This window comes from Condylostylus longicornis, unplaced genomic scaffold (genome assembly GCF_029603195.1).
Source record: "Condylostylus longicornis isolate FDR11 unplaced genomic scaffold, ASM2960319v2 ptg000010l, whole genome shotgun sequence".
In the NCBI taxonomy this organism is placed as follows: Eukaryota; Metazoa; Arthropoda; class Insecta; order Diptera; family Dolichopodidae; genus Condylostylus; species Condylostylus longicornis.
In genome coordinates, this window is record NW_026577979.1 from 4,194,541 (window position 1) to 4,214,370 (window position 19,830).

Consider the following 19,830-nt stretch of genomic DNA (forward strand, 5'->3'; position numbering starts at 1 on the left):
GGGATTATTTAAATTAATTATACTCAAGTATAAGAGTATATTATATAGGTATTAAATTTTATACATAAACGAGTATAATAATTGTGTGTTTTCTGGTGCTTTATATAGTAAAAAAAAAAATAATAATTAAAAATAAATTTCAATTTCTCTAATTAATTAATTAAAAAAAAATTATAATTATTACTAAAAATTCATTATTATAATTAAGTACCTACGTTACTTTAAAACAACATTTTGTAAAAAATTATAAATTATTATTAAATCCGATATTAGATGCTTCGTGTGCCTATATTTAAAATAAAACAAAAAAAAATTGAATTTTTTATAATTGAATTTGAAATTTAAAAAAAAAAAATTATCAGCTACTTAATTACTTAACCAACTTTCATTTATTATCATTATTAATATTAGATTACCGATTTATTTTTTTTTTAAATTATTACTTATTTTTATTAAATTAATTAATTACAAAATTAAATAATAAAAACGTAAATAAATTTTAATCTTCTTTTATTTTTATTGTTTTTTTGCTTCTAAAATTTAAATTTCTATTTATTATTATGGTTTAAAATTCTAAAAAAAAAAATAAATAAATACTTAAATAAAATATAAAAGTTATAATGCTTATATTTTTTGGTGTATATAAATGTGTGTAATACTTATATAATGTAATTAATAACTTAGTAAATAAATTAATAAAAAAAAAAACAAAATGGAACAAAAATAAATCGGTATATAATTAAAATGGGAAAATAAAAATTTAATTAAGTTATACGAAAAATAAAAAAGAAACTAAATTTAAAAATAAATATATTTAAATAAATTTATTTTCAAAAATAAATGGTAAGTACTACTTTAATATATTAATTTAATTAACTATTACAATTACTTATTACTTAAAATAGTATATTCAATATAAGCAGCTTAATTTACTTATATACTTAATTATAAGTATGCATATTGCTCACATACCTTTACACTGAATCTCGTAAAAATTTACATACCTACAGTATTGCATTTTTTTTTTCCTATTTTACACCCAATATGAGCGTAGAACTGTTGCATAACATTGTAATTAAATCATATTTCAGTTTTGACAGTCATTGGGTTATTTAGGCGAGTGACTAGTCTGCCGTAATATATTTTAATAAATTTAATTTTTTATTTAAGTATATTGTAATACTTATTTAAGTAGTTATTATTTTGTAAATAACAAGGACCACTTACGATATTTTTGTTTGCGTTTCTTCTCAGGGAGCTCTTGTAAAAAGACAGTTAAAATTTATTAAAAACGGAAAGAAAAACTGATTAAATTTCGATATGGTTAAACAAGAATTATTGCAAAAATAAGAGTCAAAGTTATAACGCAATCTAGGTTAGGTACTTAGTTAAATTATTTTTGTTAAGTATGCTCAAATACTTACTAAATTCGTTTATGAAAAGTACATTTTAAAAATTATAAATAAGTGTACGCATGTACTTATTTTTTGGCAATCCCAGTGAACTTAAATTTATACAGACGTGTGTCACAGTCTGTATTGCTTATGTTGTTGAAACGATGAATGAGTAATTCATTCAAATATCATAATTTATTGGCCTTTCGGAGTTTTTGAATTCCAAAAAATTTTTCCAAATTATTTTAGGACTTAAGTATTTTAGAATGATAAATTTATGATTTTTAAAACTGGAACTGGTGTATATTTTTAAAACTGAGTATACATTTCTGCTTTTATAATAATTAATAACTTCATAAATTAACTTTTGATAGACTGACACGTGCGTAATTTACATATAAAAAATTCCGTGAGTTTCTGCTTATGCGGTTAGTTCAAAACTAATTATATGAGTTGTACTGATTAGTTTATTTAGAAATTATTTCTTCCTTGAGCCTTACCATGTAATTCGATTTTCATGAAATAATTTGCGTATTCGGGAAAAATTGGAGGATAGCTTCCAATTTCTGAAAATACGAAAATTTAGTTACATAAATAAGGTCCCAGGTATATTAGCAAAAACTTTTGCAAAACATTCTCTGAAAATGTACAATATTTTTATTCAAATTCTATACTTAAGAAGGCATTTTCACGCCATTTTGATGAATCAAATAAGTATGATTAATAAATACAACAAATGAGTAATAATCATGTAAATTCCGTTTTACAAGTTATAATTATAGTTCTTTCGTAACTTACCCGATAATGTATGACATAAGTTCACGTTATTACAATACAGTATAAAATTATTCCCACTACATACTTATGTAGTGGGAATAATTTTAATGTTCATTTAAATAAAATCACTAATTAAAAAAAAAATTATGCAATTATTTTATAAAATATTATAATTAATCTTTATAACTAAAATATACAATTAAGAACTACTTATATTTTAAAAAGTGCACACTATGAATTTTGAATATTTGAGCCATAAAAAATTCTAATATTTACTTGATTATTAATTAAAACTACTTAATAAAACAAAAAACAAATTAAGCATTTTAATTATAGCCTCTTTACAAATAATATTCTTTATAATATAAATATACTTATGCGGAAAGATTTGTGAAATACATACAATATAAAATACCAGTATATAATTTGCTTACTGTGACAAATCTACTACTATTTCAGAGTAATATTATGTACTATCATAAGCCTATCATGTGATAACCTAAGGTTCATTAAATACTTACTCCGTCCGTATTTCATTAAAAAATCTCATGTCCATTCGCATGTAAATATTACACAAATTATTTTTTGAATAAATAAGTACTTGCTAACTTAAAAGTTCATATTTCTTACATTATTATTAATGAAAAGTTAATTATAATATGCAAAATAATAAGTAATTACTTAAGTCTAATAATTCTTATTATCTCAATAAATAAATATATGTAATGAAAATTTTAATTAAAAAATTAATGAACATTTTTATAATTGACTTTAAGGAAATATAGTGTTAATTTTTCACAAGTTAGTTAGTTACTTATTTCTGAATTTATAATAACTTAGAAGTACTTAAGTATATAAGTAACTAAGTAAGTAAGTAATATAAATACTTTCTTTATTAAAGTAAGTACTAACACATACTTTCGAAATATTTTAATAAAATAGAATTCTTTATTAAATTTGAGTATATACCCTCGTTTTCTGTTTATGTAATAAACAGAATAGAAAATTTTACTTTGGAATTCATGCGATACTTATATAATTTAGCAAGTATTGAAAGAGTAGCCCTAATTCTTTACTAACATATTTCTACCCATTTACTTATAAACATTTTCAATATTAGAATTTAACTATTATGGAAGTACATATTTATGAATAATTTTAAATAATTAAATAAAAGAAAAATATATAATGGTCAGCTTATTAATATTAGACAGTTTATTTTAAAATTTGCTTAATAATGTTGAGTAAATGAGAAAACTTAATGTTAAATTCTTACGAGTAAATTTTAAATACTTAAAAACATAAGTACGTTTTATTCATCGAATTCAAATCTTAAGACTTAACCTCCCTTATAATCATAATAAAATCTACATCCATAATTTCTGTGAACAGGAACAAATATTTTTGAATGATTGATAAATTACAAATAATTTCTCTATAGAATTTTATTCGTCACATACATAAGAAGAATGTACATATATATTTAACGCACATACTTATGCAATTAGTTTATGGCTTAAAATGCAAAACCATGCATATTTAAATCACATTAAACAAACAGTAAATTAAATTTATGAAAAAAAAATTATCTTATTTTATTAATATGAGTATGAAAGGATTTTAATTTTATTTAAAACTTAATTTTATGAAAGAATCGTAAAATTGTACAAAAAAACACATATAATGTGTATGCTAAATTATATTAAAAAATTACTTACTTTACATAATCTAATTTGAGCTTTCTTGCACGATTTTTAAAATACTTAATTAAAATATTTTAAGCATAAATTAGTTTTTTAAAATTTCAATGCTTCAAAATGTACAAAACGACCTTTCTGTAATAAATAGGCAACTAAATACGTAACTATAAATTTTTCTTATAATCACGTAATTTTTTGATAAAAATGCGTGACTCCCACAAAAACATTCACATTGTGGGAAATTTTTCCTGCATATTGACTTTTTAAAATATAATATTGTTTTAAAACTATAGTGAAAAAATGAAATCGTCCTTCTAATAAATTATTGCATGCAATTTTAATTTTTAATGTAAGCTGTAAAATTTTTCAACTCACATTACTCACCTATTATGTTAAGATTTTCATGTAAAATTATGCCTATTATCCCACATTGTTAAATAAAAATTTAAAACATACTCATATGAAAAAATAAAATAATGTGCGTTTATATATGTATAGTTTATTGATTTTCCTTTCAAATATATTTTATAATTAAAAATACAAAAAAAAAAAATGTTCACCTTGACACGTAAATAACTAAAAAAAATAAAAATTCAATAGAAGCACGGTAATTTATTAATAAATATTTTTAATTAGATTTAATTAATACTTATTTAAGTATTAGAATGCTAAATAATTTATTCACAAAATGGTTATAGAAATTTGACAATTTTTTTCAAATTACTAAAATATAAAAAACAAAAGGGCTGTGTAGTACTAAAAATTAACAGTAGACCCTACCGTTAATTTGCCGACCCGGCAAGACATCGAATTAAGTATAACCGTAATGTAGGCAAAAATTCCCTTAATTTTTTGAAATAAAATTGAAATTAAAATACAAACAGTAAAAGCATTCTTTGTTTTCCTAATTTAACGCTAGCAATTTTTTTAAATTTTTATGCTATATTCGGTTTCTTGACATGGGTACCTGAATTTAATTTAAGTACTTATATGAATAAAAAAAAAAATTAATCCTATAAGTTCATAGTATTTTAAATATTTATATATGTATAAGCTATAACGCCCCATCCAACTTAATATAGACAAGTTTTAAGACTACAGTCTTTATAACTACATAAGTGTAAAGCTTAACTACTTGTGTATTTTTTCTTGAAATACTTATACACTTATTATTTTCTGTTGTCTATAATCAAATTTTTATTTGATTATATACTTTGTTCCAAAAATTTTTTACAAATTTTATTACATCTTATAAGTACTTACTATCATTTTATCATTAATCATAATTTACATAAATTAATTTTTAGCTACCGTATACATTTAATTACATTAGTAACTACTCTTTGTACTTACAATTCTTACATAATATAAAATCACATTATTCAATTAAAATTCGTAATTGTCTTTAAGATTTATTTTTATTTTTATATACGCCAACCAAAGCCCCATCTACTTTATTATTAGTATATATAGATATACTTAATTAACTACATAAAAATTTAATTTAAATCATATACTAGCTAATTAAAATACAATTAATTTTAATTCACTGAATAATTTTCAATTGAAAAAGAAATAATCAAAAAATATACAATGAAAAAATTAAAAGCAAAATTTTTTTCTCGTTCTTAATATTAAAATTTAATTTATTTAATAGCATCAAAAAATTTCACTAAAGAAAAAAAAATTCTTAAAAAAAAACAAGTTGAGAGAAAAATGAAAATCTTATTCAATTTTAATTACTTAAAGTTAAAGAATGAAAAAAATGAGAAAGAGACGCAAAATAATGCTTACAAATAAACAAGCAAACAAACAAATAAACAAACAAATTCAAAGTTATAAAATACAATTTAAACCGTAAAGTACGAGTACATAAGAAAAGTTAAAACCTAAAATCAAAATAAGAAATTTTTATTTTTGAATTAATTATGTATGAATATATAGACCAAAAGGAATCCTAAAAATGTGCCTGACCACAAAAAATATTGGTCCTAAATAAAACAAAATTCAAATAAAAATTTTTTTATTTCTCTTCCATTCACTACCATACCACACAAAATCTGATAAAATCCAAAAAAAAATACTAAAATTGGATCAATAAAATTGTAAATTTATAAGAAAGCAAAAAAAAAAAAAAAAAAAAAAAGACACCCAACAAAAACACCAAATAAAAATCAATTCAATTGAAAAACATTGGAAAACATTATCCAATTTCCATCTAGTGAATATTTATAAACCCATAGCAGTTTTATGTATAATAATGGTTTTGTAGGAATATCTAGATTTTGGGGTTCTTGGTTCGATGTACGTAAATATAGACATATGTATATTTACACCAGATATACTTAGTCACATTTATTTATTCGAAACAATAAAGCACAGAAAACAAACCACGTACATATTATACCAAACCAATATTATTGTTATGTATATGTACATATATAAAAAGTAATATCCTTAAAAATTAGTTAACTAAAAAGTCTTAAAATTTATTGCCTTAATTAGAGGTCAACCATAATCGTTTGTTTTTCTATACTTACTTAATATTCATCTCTCTTTCTCTTTTTTTCTTTCCATTTTTATGTCCCTTGTTTTCTTTTATTTTTCTTTTTTACTAAGTATAGTTTTATATTTATGTATTTCACAGATTCCCCTCCCTTTCTTTTCCCTTAACCTATATATTTTTGTAGCTTTAAGTATAGCTTGTTTTCTAAAAATTTTATTTCATTAATTCATTGTTTTGTTATTGTATCATTTGTATATTTTAAGGAAATTCCATCTCTTTTCCGAGAATTTTATACAACATTAAAACAAATACAACAACAAAAAAAAAAACAAGAATGAAACCCAATTCAACGATCCTATCATTATCGACTATTAATTACATCGATTTTCAAAAATGAAAACAACAATGAAATATAATAAGAGAAAAAAATTATAAAGAAAACGTAAAGATTTCTAAATCTCCTTCATACCAATTGAGGTTGGTATATTGTTGTAGTTAAGCTGAGACCCGCCAGGAAGAAAAAAAAGAAAAGGAACAAGTAGAAAAAGTTCATTCATTTTTTTTTATTTGTTTTCATTTATTTGAATAACTTAGCCTTATTTTATTTTATAAATTCTTATGGATAAGAAAAATAATAAAAATATTACAAGATTTTTCAATTGTTATGAATGCAAAAATATTTTGCGAGAACGTAGATAATTTCATTTTTATTACTTTGGTATATGGATGACGTAACGTATACGGTATATATTAAGAGTAACGATAAACGGAGCTGCATTTTCATATCGTGAATTCGTAAATTAGATTTGCTTTTCATACTCCTCACATTTCAAGAGTATTAATGTGAGTAATCTCCGTATTTGCTTCTCCGTATTAGAAGCGAAATGTAAGCAAACACACATAATAAATATGTGTATTGACAGAAGTCATTTTAGCCCATCAAAAATTTATCTATGATATAATATAATTTATATAATAAGATAATCATACTAGAGCACCCAACTTATAATTAACAATATTTTTCTGTCATTTCAATTTAAAGTCGTTAAATCGAAAACTAACAGATGCAATAAGAAAGAATGACAAATAAAAAAGAAATTTGCAGCATTAAAATCGAATTTTATTCTTACTTGCTGCAATTACACAGTACCCGTTTCTATCTTTATTGCAAATCATGTTAGTACTTAAAGATTTCATAAACTTTTGATGTGACAGATTTGGCATACCGTAATTGACGGAATTTTCTACCAAATAGAAAACCATAAAATATTTCGACAGGTTTCATTCTCTAATAAAAACTTGATTATCAATCGTTTCATATGAATTGAGTCGGTTAATTGTGATCCTAAGATTCCGATGTATTTTGCTGTAATAAATACAAATATCTGGAAGTTTTCACAATTTCTAGTAAGGTCTTATATTAAAATGTTTGAAAATTCATCATTTGGAAATGATTTGACAAATTTCCGGGAGTGTTCAGACTGCTTTAAAACATTTATAATGCCAAGAAATTTAAATGCTATGTTACACTGAAAATCGCCATATGAAAATGTGTATGTCTGGAATTGATTAATTATAAAATACATCACAGAGACGTAATCCATATCGTGTAACACTATATTTTTCTCTATATAAGAACTTGTATACTTACACAAGACTTATTGTAAACAAATACAATACTTAAGTAATTTTGGCGAAATCTATAAATAAATGTACTTATATAAAAACAAAAGTAATAAAGGAGACCCAGAAAAATCTTCACAAATTAAATCATAGTTAAGAGGAAATTTAAATCAAAATCTTCACTTCCATTTTTAATCCCTCTTCGTCCTTTGCTCTCAAAATATCTTCAGTTTTCTTATTTAATATTATTATACATTCTTTTATATTGTTTTATTTTGTTTTTCTCATTAATTCTTTCTTTCTGCTCTCTTTATTTTATTACTGTAAAAGTATTATATAACACGGAAAATTCTGTTATAGGTACATAATAAGATTTTCTATTTTTCAATTGAGATTAATTTTTTTATGGAATTATTTTTATACCTTCTTTTTTAGCACTCCTCTTGATATTGTTTTTATAGGACGAAATATAATGCTTGCATATAAACAAATAAATATTTAGAGATAGCCATAAGTATACTGAGAATATAACAAAATAACTATAGAAATAGACAGGTTCCATAACGACAACAACAAATTATAGGGAATAATTCTACCTCCTTGAGAAAAAAAAAATAAGCTTTTTGAAGGTCGTTGTTTCGTTGAGAAGGATGATGATAATGAAGAATGTTAGGATAACTGAGCAGGAAAAAAAAAACAAAACAAAAAGAAGAATGAGGAAATGGAATATAGGTTGAAGAGAGAGCAAAATGAAAAGTAACACAGGAAAAGATCATTAATAAGGTTGTGAAAAATAAAGTAAAGGAAACAACAGGCGTACATAAAAATAAAATAAAAAAAAAAACAGATAAAAACAGAAAAAAATATCGAAATCTAATGATGAAATAAAAATCTTTTGAGCTCCTCAGTTGAAAACCATTAGTCATTTTATAAAGAATTTAACGATTTTTTCCGGTAATTGATATTTTGGACGCTATAAAAAAAGCAATCATTGTATACGTACTTTTAAGCGTGCATATATATAAGTATAGGTATTTAACATTTATATTTATTTTAAATTTCTCTTTTTAGGTGGAAAATTAAATTTTTCCGCAAAATGTTAAATTTTATCATTTCTCATCCCCCTTCTATGTTTATACTTGCAGTGAGATTAGAGATATTATTTTTGTATAAGATGAGAGCAATTAGTTGTACAGATCTAATGAGATTCGAAAAAAATAAAATTATTTCTTAGAATTCACAGGTCTTTTGGTAACTAAAAGTTAAAGAATATGTTTAAATCTTGATTTTGTAGATTAACAAGCACTAGATTTTATTATTTATATTTGTAATTCAATATATCCGCCAATCAATGTGTTTATATAAGTAAAGCTGGATTCATTGGTTCGTCAGTTAAACGACGAGCATGTATTTTACATGCAAATTTGGATTTTGGACGTTCTTTTTATGTTTCGTACAGCTTTTTTTCGCTGTCTCAAAAAGTAAAATCAACTTTGACTTTAGCGCGGAGGTTTTTTTAAAACGTCAAATTTACATATACTGAACTATTACAATTACATATCATTCTTGTCAAAAAAGTAATAAATGCATTATAACGAAAAAAAAACGATCAGCTTTTTTCAGACGAACCAATGAACAATCAACAGAAAAAATAGTTCAGCTCCAGCGAACCAATGAATCCAATAAAATTCAAGCATTAAAAGCATCTATGGTTAGAAATTTTAAGAGAATTTTTTTGCAGTAACCCGCTTTTGGAAGGAACACCTCAGATCATGCCTAAAAATTTAAGTAAAAAAAATACTTAAGTAATCATTAAGCATATTGAAAAGATTTTCATCGTCACACATAGATTACTCTGTAAATGTAACGATACTGCACCATACTTTGTATACGGGTTTAATTGAACTCATTTTGGAGTAAATACCAACTTACTTCAGTTTTTCAATCTTATCGAGTTTTTTCTTTAATTTGCTAATATTGACAGCGATTTCTAAAGTAATTTTGTTCGATATAACCCCAAAATATGTGCCGAGTGTCGATATATAGGCACACTGAGTTAAAATTTTAACTAATTAAGTATTGGACACATTCTTTTCAATTAAATTAGGAAAACAAATTCAAATACATAAGTAATAATTAAAAATTTATTTGAATTTAAAATTAAAAGTAAAAATTTTAAATATAACACTCAAGTATACTTTTTGTATTGATAAAGTAGGTATGTTTAATTTTCTCCTTTAAATGGAATTCAGTATTGAAAGTAATACACCAAAGAGTAATGAAAATTATTCAACTTAAAGTAGCCACTTGTCCATAATGTGTACACACCACAAATTTTTTCTTGATCCGTTTATAAAATATACAAGTAATTTGTATATGACATTTAATATTTAGGTATAGTACTTATTACAACAAAATTAATATCCGGTGTTTAAAAGCAATTATAAATTAAATTTGATTTTTAAAAAATGTACACGTCTAACAACTATTAACTCTCGTATTGGATCCACCATACAGAGTTAGTTGTGTTCATCAAATATAATTGTTGTTAAATTTTACGTATAGTCGCAATTACTTCCGATGCTACTATACGTAAAATGAAATTCAAAAATGTTTAAGTGTCATAGTCAAGAACTGAACTTTTGAATGTAATAGATGAATTTTAATATACAATTAATTATTACCCACTATCTGAGACTCGACATGATGCTCAATAGGTTACAGAATGGGTATCGGCGGCAAAAAAATATTTAGGTCTTGCCCTATCTCTTAAGTTATTAGATGTTAAGACGATCTTTCTTGAAAAGTGTATAATTTGTACATTTTGTTGGTTACATGATACATGGTAGTTAAATATATGTAACTGGTAGAATAAATTTCCTACATTGATTTTAGCTTATGAAATTTTCTTTCTAACGACCTTAGGTATAATTTTCCGCAGCAAGAATTCGATTTCTCTCTTTCGTTCTCACGTAAATTACAGAAATTGCTGCGTTAAAGAAAAACATTTGAATTAATTTTTGATTTAAGTACACAATTTTCATATTCCATCGGTCTATCGATCCAATTTAAACATCCAAAAAATAAATTTAATGCGAATGCTTTAAATTTAGTTTTTTTTTTCGCCTTTAAAAAATTCCTTTTTATGCCATGAAAATTTCAAATAAATTCTTGTAAGTATGTAACAATTTTTAAATTTTAGCCATGCATAAAAAAAATATTATAAATTAAAAATTATTACCAAATTAAATATTGTAAATTACAGAATATTTTTCAACCTATCCCTCTACATCTCCACTTAATTGGAATAAATATTCAAGGTTATATGAAAATTTCTTCGTGGAATACCTAAAATCTATAAAACGGTATTATTACTTAACTAAGTACCATTATTTTATTCAATTTATTACTGAAAAAAAAATGTTAAACTTTATTCTAGAAAATTGATTTGATTCGCTTCCAGTGATATGATTTGGACAGCACAAAATAAAAGAGAGAAAAAAAAATTATACTTAAAAAGAAGAAGAGCTCATTTTACAGGTGCTTATGCCGAGTAGAGCCAAAAGCGTAAAAAAAAAAGAAATAAATACATAGAGCAAGCAAAGAGAAAAAAAAAATTCCAAGGCAAAACTTTTCAAAATTCTTAAGCCAAAATAAATTCATTGAAAATTGAAAACTTACACGAACTGAATAGGAAAAAAGCAAAAATGTCCAACTTTCAGTTTTCAAAGTTAAAAGAATTTTTGATCCTGCTTTTTTGATGATGTTTAGTGAAGAAGAGAAATAGCTTGAGTATTCTATTTTACAATATTATTATAATAGGATATTATGTAAGAAAATTTGAGATTTTTTTTTTCTGTCGTTGTTTTTATTGTTTTTCTTATTTCTCCTGCTCTATCCTTGTTTCTATTTTATTGCCTTGAATTTTTCGTTATTATTTTGTTGATCTTTATGGTTTCAGGTGCGGAGTGTATAGGGGAATGGTAAGGATGCTCTCTCGTTTTTTTTTTGTTCTTTTTGAAATTTTTTCCCGAATTTTTACGCTTTTATGTTTTTTTTCGTTTCTTAAATTTCTTTTATATAAAAAGAACAAAGAAGTAAACAGAGAAAAAAAAATGATTAATGACTTTGTCATTTTAAGGATTTGAAAAGCAGCAAATAAAAAATAATACAAATTTTTTTTATATTTATTATTTTTTATTATGTTTTCCTCTTGAATTTTTGCATTTATGGCTCAGAAAACTAGGCCGCAGGAGAACTGTTATAAACAATATTTTGTTACTAAAAAACGAAAATTATGATTGAAAATGTTAACTGGTAGTGTAAGATTCAATAAAACAAAAAACCTAAATTCAAAATGATACAAAATAAATAAGCACCAAAGTATGTTTTTAAGTGGAGGCGTAACGAATTGTAATTAAAACTGAGTTTAAAATTGGAGTTGCTTCCCAATGTTTAATAAGTACAGAAAACGTTAAGAAAAAAAATTGATTTCTGAAAAAAATTCTTAATGGTTCTTTTAAACATTCTTTCTTTAATTTTTGATTTCCTTCTAAATTTCAATTTAACAATTGTTAGAATATGAGTAATCACCGATTTTCTGAATAATTGCAAATTGTTTTCTGAAATTCGAGAATAAACATTTAAACTGGCTACAGTTAAATATTTCTAAGTATTTCTAAATTGCATTTGATTATAAGCAGTATTGCATTTTAAAACTCTAGGCTTTCTTCATTCTTTATTCTTAATCTTTCGACTTTATTCAAAACAGTGTGTAAAACCAAAATAACATCAAAACTTTGAGATGACTGAATAGCAAATTTCAATTTTGACTAATCAAATTTAGCAGGCCAATCGGTAACACTATGGACAAAAAATTCTCATTTAAAAGTGAAAATAGTGGCAAAGGGAGAGAGAGAGAGATAGAGAGAGAGAGAGAGAGAGAGAGAGGGAGAGTAAGGCAGAAAAAAAGTGAGGTATCTGAAAATGTAGAGAAAGGAAATGATTTTTTTTTTTATTGTATAAAAAATTTTTTTCTTTTACCAAAAACTTTTCTTTGTTTTGTTTTCTTTTACTTTAGGGCTTTTTTAAAAAAAAAATTGTTTTTATTTTCTTTTTTACTTTTTTTTCTTTTTTTGGATACAGGGGCGACCCCCGTTGACGTTTAATGGAAAAGAAAAGTTATTAACAAAAATTAAATTCATCGTGACATTATAATTTATTCAAAATTGTTTTCTTTTTAATTTTATACCCTTAAAATTGTAAGGATGTTCAACACTAACTGCTTTTTTTAGGGCAAAAAAAAATAAAATAAAATTTTCTATTATTTTTTTTTTTTTGATAACTAGATAAATCTGTAAAAGCACAACGGAGTAAAAGAAGAGAGAGCAAAAAAACAATTTTTTTAGCTGTTTTTGTTTTCTTGTAAATAATATCCTAGATTCTATTCTGGTATTCCAAATTTTTCGTGCTATTTCTTCTGGTTTTTGCTTCCTTTCCATGAACTAAGACTAGCTATTTTTTGTTTTTTTTTTTGTTTCATTATTAAAAATAATATTAAAAGTGACCAAAAATGAAAAATTCAAAGATCAAAATATAAAAAATATTTACGCATTTTTTTTTTTTAATATAAGAATGTTAAAAAAGAATCCTTATTAATAGGCATTAAAAGGATCTTTCAAATAAAAAATAATAGTTAAAAGTATGCATTCAAAAAAAACAAAAAAGGAAGAGAAAAAAAAAATTGTTAGTATTTAAATGGCATTAAAAAAAAGAAGCAACAACAAAATTGTAAAAAAAAAAATGATTTACAGACATTTTTGATGAGGAGAGAAGAAACACAAAATTTATTACCATTAATATAAATTTATATACATACATATATATATGTACGTGTACATATTAAAAAGGATTCAAAAATTAATAAAGGTCAGCAATTCATCATCATTCTTAAACCCCAAAACAAAAAATTTGACTTGCATAATTGATAAAATTCAATTGACCAAAGTCAAGAATTTAAAAATGTCAATTGATTTTGTTATTTATTTCTTTTTTTTCTTTTCAATTTAAAATTAATGAAATTTATATTAACCTAATCAAAAAAGAAGGATCAATCTTATTTTTATTGAAAAGAGATGGTTTAATAAAATACAGAATCAAACACAGCCACGGAATCAATATAGATATTAGGTAGAATCAATCATTTCCACAGTTTACAATAGTAAAATGCGAAAAATAAGATAGTGATTCCGACTAACAGATTTTTGGTAAACCTAGATCAAACTATTATTTTGTAATACATAGACTTGCTTTTCATTAAACAAGTTATAGGCTTAAGCTTCTCATACAAGTTATTACAATTACAAGTTGAGTTCCTTTAACAAAATAGGGGTTGAATTTGTGTTTGATTTAAGATTTTATTAGTTCAAACTGTCCTGCAATAGAACTACTAAAGCAGCGGTGCCAGCAAAAACTCCGGAAAAAAATAGAATGCTTTTTGCAGCTTAACTTTAACGTAATTTTGGGATGAGAAGAAAAATTAGAGGAACCATTAACATTATATTTCAGAAAACGAGGCGCTAAATACAATTTTATTTATTTTAACTCACCTTATTACCTGATTATTAACTCATCGAATTCTACTATCACTCTACATTATTAAAGCTTCTTTTCATTTTTTCACTTTCAGCCTAAAAGCATGCAATTATTAACTGAAATTAGTAAAATAATGGCAATAATAATTTAATTGAAAATTGTTTTACATCAGACTTGCACCGACTATAAATTAAATTTTTAAATTAAAATAATGTAAAAGTTTTAAATTAAAACAGTATTAAATAGTTTTTGTCATAAAATTTAATAAAAATTTCTACATAAAACAATAACATATGTACATATACATACATATATAAAAAACCATTCATTTGCATCGCATTTAGAATTTCCGGTTTGTAAAAGTGCCAAACGGTAAAAAAGCAAAAAAAACAACAGAAAACAAAAAATGTTCATATAAAATATGCAACACGTTCTTCTTCGTAAATTATATACGTGCTTTTACGTTTTCTCATACAATACGAACATATGCACGCAAACACACACATCCATGTACATAATACAAATTAAATGATACTTTTGCATAATTAATTGTCACATTATTATGGTGAAAATTCTCATTTTTTATTAAGTATTTTTTACAATTTGCATAATATACTTGTAATATATAATATATTGTATATAAATGTATGTACAGTATTTAATTAATTACAATATACGGTAGAGTTACACGTCTAAGTACTTTAAACAAAAAAATATGCTAAAAAATTCTTCTGTTTTTATTGTACTCGCATAAGCATAATATTTTTGTATACGTAAGTGTACGTACAAACCTACAGAGTTACATTTAGCATACAATTGGCCCACATATTTAAGACATAAATTATCATAATATTATTTCGAAATTATACATTCTTATACTTATTTTATGCTTTATGTTTTATTTATTAAAGTAATTGAAAATATTGCAATATAAATCAGATTTTTAAATCAGATGTTTCAAAACAAAAAATACAACAGAGAGAGAGAGAGAGAGAGAAAGGAAACATAAGTTAAAAATAAGTGTTTGTTGCTCATTATTCGTATTTGAAGTACAAAAATGTGTGAGTGTAAGTATAAAGTACTTTATAATTTATCATCTAGAGCAATTTGTGTCTCCAACTATGCTATTTAAAATAAAAATATGTCTCTTGTATAAAGACAACAATATTTTTAATTTCGAAATTATAATAAAAAATACAAAAAATTCAAAGAAATCGTTTTTTAATTTTAAACAATAATGAGTGTGAATAATTTTTAATTTAGATGAATGAGTGTGAATAAGGAATTGGGGATTAAGTAAATAAAGTTTAAAGTATAATATTGAAAACAAAACAATTAAATGAATATTCGAACACGGCCTCTAAAATTAATTTATACGATACTTAGTCAAATTCAATTAAACACAGACATATAAGTATGAATTTCTAATATCAGATTAAAGAAAATTAAAAATACAGCCTCAAATGAATTTCAGATCATAAGTGTTTTGCAGTTCTAAATTTCTAATAAGAAATTGCAATAATATTATGTTCAACGGTAAATAGACTCAAAGCTTCAATATCAAAAATTTCTAAAATGGCGAATTGTTTTGATATAATAAGAAAGTATGCAATGATGCAGTGAAGCTGTTAAAAAATAATTCCGCAAACTCTTGCAAAAATCCTCTGTGATATCGGAACCTACAACTATAATAAGAAATCATAATACTCAAGTAATTAAATATTTTTTACAATTTTTGAATTTGAATTTCATTATTTTTTCTTAGCTTTTATAGATTCCAAAAGATTTCATTAAAAAAGTAATATTTTAAATCAAATTGGGTTAAGCTTATTCGTTCTTTGCAAAAGAAATGCAAGATTAAAAATGATTTTTAAAAATTACATCCGACTTATTTTTAGACTCTTATTCAGTCCCGGATCACGACACGTACAATGTATCATTTACAAAGGGCGGCGGAAAATCGAACCGCTGTTAAAAACAAAAAATAGCCAAAAACAAAAAGCTGAACTTTAATTCTATGATTAATCTTGCACTCAGCATGCCAAGGCTATAAGGAAGTAATTTGTTATTCTGAATGTGCAATGTTTATTTGCATACTGTTCATTACTTTGAAAGCAGATGGGAGAAGGCCGCACATTTTGGAAACCGCATAAGGCTTCAAACAAGTCAGAACCGGGCCTGCTCTTATTTAATTATAAATAATTGCTTAACCGCTATGAAAATAGTTTTCTTTTGTATTTTTTATTACAAAATATAAAGTAATCGCAAAACTTTTAAATAATTGTTAAGGAAATAAAAAAACCCGCGCTCATAAACACCATTTTTCAATTATATGATGCGGATATTTCACAGAAACTAATCAGAACAAAAAAAAAAGCGTAAATTTGGAAGTCCTCAGTTCTTCTTCTTTTTTTCCTTCTGCCGGTTTCTAAATTTATTTTTTCAGAAAAAAACTTAATAAATTCATCATAAAATTTTTGCTAAGTCAGTTTAAAAAATTTCTTAATTTACTTACTTGTTTTTTTTTTGCTCTTCTAACTAGAATGAAAACAAGTAAAAAGCATACCATAAGCAAACCATAAAATGATATTGAATTTTTTTGTTCTATATAAATTTTGTAAGTTATGTGCCTAACATAAGTTATAACCTAAGCTAATAATACTCGTAGTATAGTCAAAAAACTGAAAATTGTAAAAAAGAAAAAAATTCAAAATCATTCCGACATTCCATTAATCTGTAACTTTTAATTAATATAGATGAAAGCTTTTGTTTAACATGATTTTCGGTAACTCCCATAATTTTTTTGTTTTTCATTTTTTCGCCTCTTTGCTCTCTTTTTTTTTTAACTTAAATTTTCAATTTAGCTAAAAAAAAATATTTTTTTGCGCTCTTATACAATGTTATTTTTTGGAACAAAATTCTCTTGTATAAGTTGCTTGTTTCTGCTTTTGTTTATTCTTTTTTTTTTCTATTAAAATTTAATGGAGAATCCAAATTCACAGTTAACTTATATACAATTACAAAGAGAGAGAAAGAGAGAAGGGGAGAAATTAAGAATTGATGTATTAATTTTGTGCTTTTCCTTCTTTACTTGTTTTTCTTTTGGTATTTTTCCAAAAAAAAAGTACCAATTCTTCAAATCACTTTCTTCCTTCAAAGTTTAAATTATTTCAATCGTAAAAGTATATATAGAGTATAAAGACGCAGGAAGAGAGAAATGGAGAGTGGGATATCTTGTAAAATACATGGATAAAATGAAAATCATCATGAAAATTGAATTGAAATATCAAAAAAAGGAAAACTTTAAGATATGTCAATTTTTTTTTTCATTAACTTTCATTTTTAAGAAAAGTTTTTAAATTACAACACAGAATAGGATTTAACTTTATTTTTTGCTTTGTTTTTTTTTTTCTAATTAATTTTTTATTGTGATTACTTCTTATATTGATCTTATGTGGTTTATATTAGAAATTTATTGTAAGAGTAGGGAAAAAAAAAGTATTAAAATTTCAAAATGTTCTTGAAATTGAAAATGTTTTTTAAAAGTTTTTGAAAAGTATAAAAATTGAAGTTAAAATCAAATTTAATTCAATTTTAAATTTTCTTTTATTTTTTTTTTTTTGTTATTAAGGTAAATAAATCATTTGTACACTGAGAAAAAATTTCTCGTGTTAATGAAACAAAAAATTTTATAATTATATTTGTTTAGAAGGGAGTTGATTACAAAGAAGAAATGAAAATTATTTGAGAAAGAGAATCGTTTAACAAATTTTCTTTTAAAGTTGAAAAATCTTCTGTTTAATCTTGCACAATGAAAACGATTATTCGATTCACAATTCTGAGAAACAAATAATTTGGTATTATTTACTTACTTCATTAACTGTCAGTTACTGTTCCCTATTCATAATTTAACCTATTCTTAATTAAATTTCACTACTAGACTTACATGAAAATGGTGTTAACAGAAAACTGAAGTACTATTACCTTAACAGCTTATATACCTTAAGTATTCGAAGAAATTTTGTAGGAATACTAATTTAAATTTTGACATATTTTTCCTTTTTTAATTTTTTGCGGGTAACTTAATTTTAATAACAGGTTAATTTTCAATTCGAGATAATAATTATGATTTACATACATATATCTATATGCAAGAAATCTGACTTACTAAAACAAATTAAATCAAAATTTAACAGTATATAGTTGTGTCCATAATTTGTACGTTAACTGTAATAGAGACAATTTATATTATAAATTCTTTGTGGCTCAACGCAGAAATACAGTAATACCTCGATAAACGTTGTTTTAACTAATCACGACGTAAAATCACAACAGCGTATACAGGAAACTCATAGGTACTTATATAGAAAAAAAATATTTTTTTACTACAAAAATGAGGAAAGAGTTATACATAAATGTTTCTATATAATGAAAATTAAGAACGGAACGAGGAACAAAAATTTCGCCATCGCATATCGAGGAACAACTGTAAATACAAATAAAATTAGATATAGAACTTACAATTGCTAGTTACCTACACTTTCATTTTAAAATCCTTTCAAATTAAATTTTTCCAAATTGTCACATAATTTTTCTTAGTACAATAATATTCGCACCAACTTCTTAAAAAAAACAATTAATAAAGTTGGGTCAAACCAATGGTTCGTATTGTAGCACTTTTCCCTTCAACAAGTGAAAATTCTGCTCTTAAATACAGTCTATGTATACCTATCACACTATTAAAATTGTTTTCATTCATATACAAAACTATTTCTAGGATTGCATATATTTAGGATGACGCATATATGCAGTCTTTGAAATAAAGCAAAATTTAATATAAAAAGGGGTTAACATAATGCTCGATTTTAAGGGTTAATTGTGTGAGTTAAGAAAAATAATTATATTTTTTAATTTCACGGAATTTACCGTTAGCTCTTTGCGTTTATAAAAATTTGAAAAAGCTTGCGGTTTCGGAAATATAAGGTGTCATAAATTCAAATTTTACGAATTTCAAGAGGTGATAACTTGAGAGGGGGTGGAGATGGAAAAAAATTTTCTTCTAACAAAATGAACAATTTGTTAATGTCTAAAAGCTCCTAAAATTTCAAGCTTCTACAGTCTGGGGTCTATAAGAAAAACGACATCAAAAATTTGGAAAAAAAGGACTTTAGATAACGGTAATTTTGAACGGCCATTTTGTTTTTCTAAAGTTTAACTATAGTACACCGCGCAAGGG

General features: G+C 24.1%; 1 protein-coding gene across 2 annotated transcripts in view; it reads left to right on the forward strand.

Moving 5' to 3' along the window:
* Positions 1–820: 820 nt before the first annotated feature.
* The window catches only part of LOC129618745 (probable serine/threonine-protein kinase MARK-A), a 39,744-nt gene continuing 20,734 nt past the window's right edge, over positions 821–19,830 (forward strand). For both annotated transcript variants that reach the window (XM_055533708.1, XM_055533709.1), the window contains exon 1: positions 821–843. The gene's annotated coding sequence lies outside the window, so the exon portion shown is untranslated. The remainder of the gene's footprint in view (positions 844–19,830) is intronic.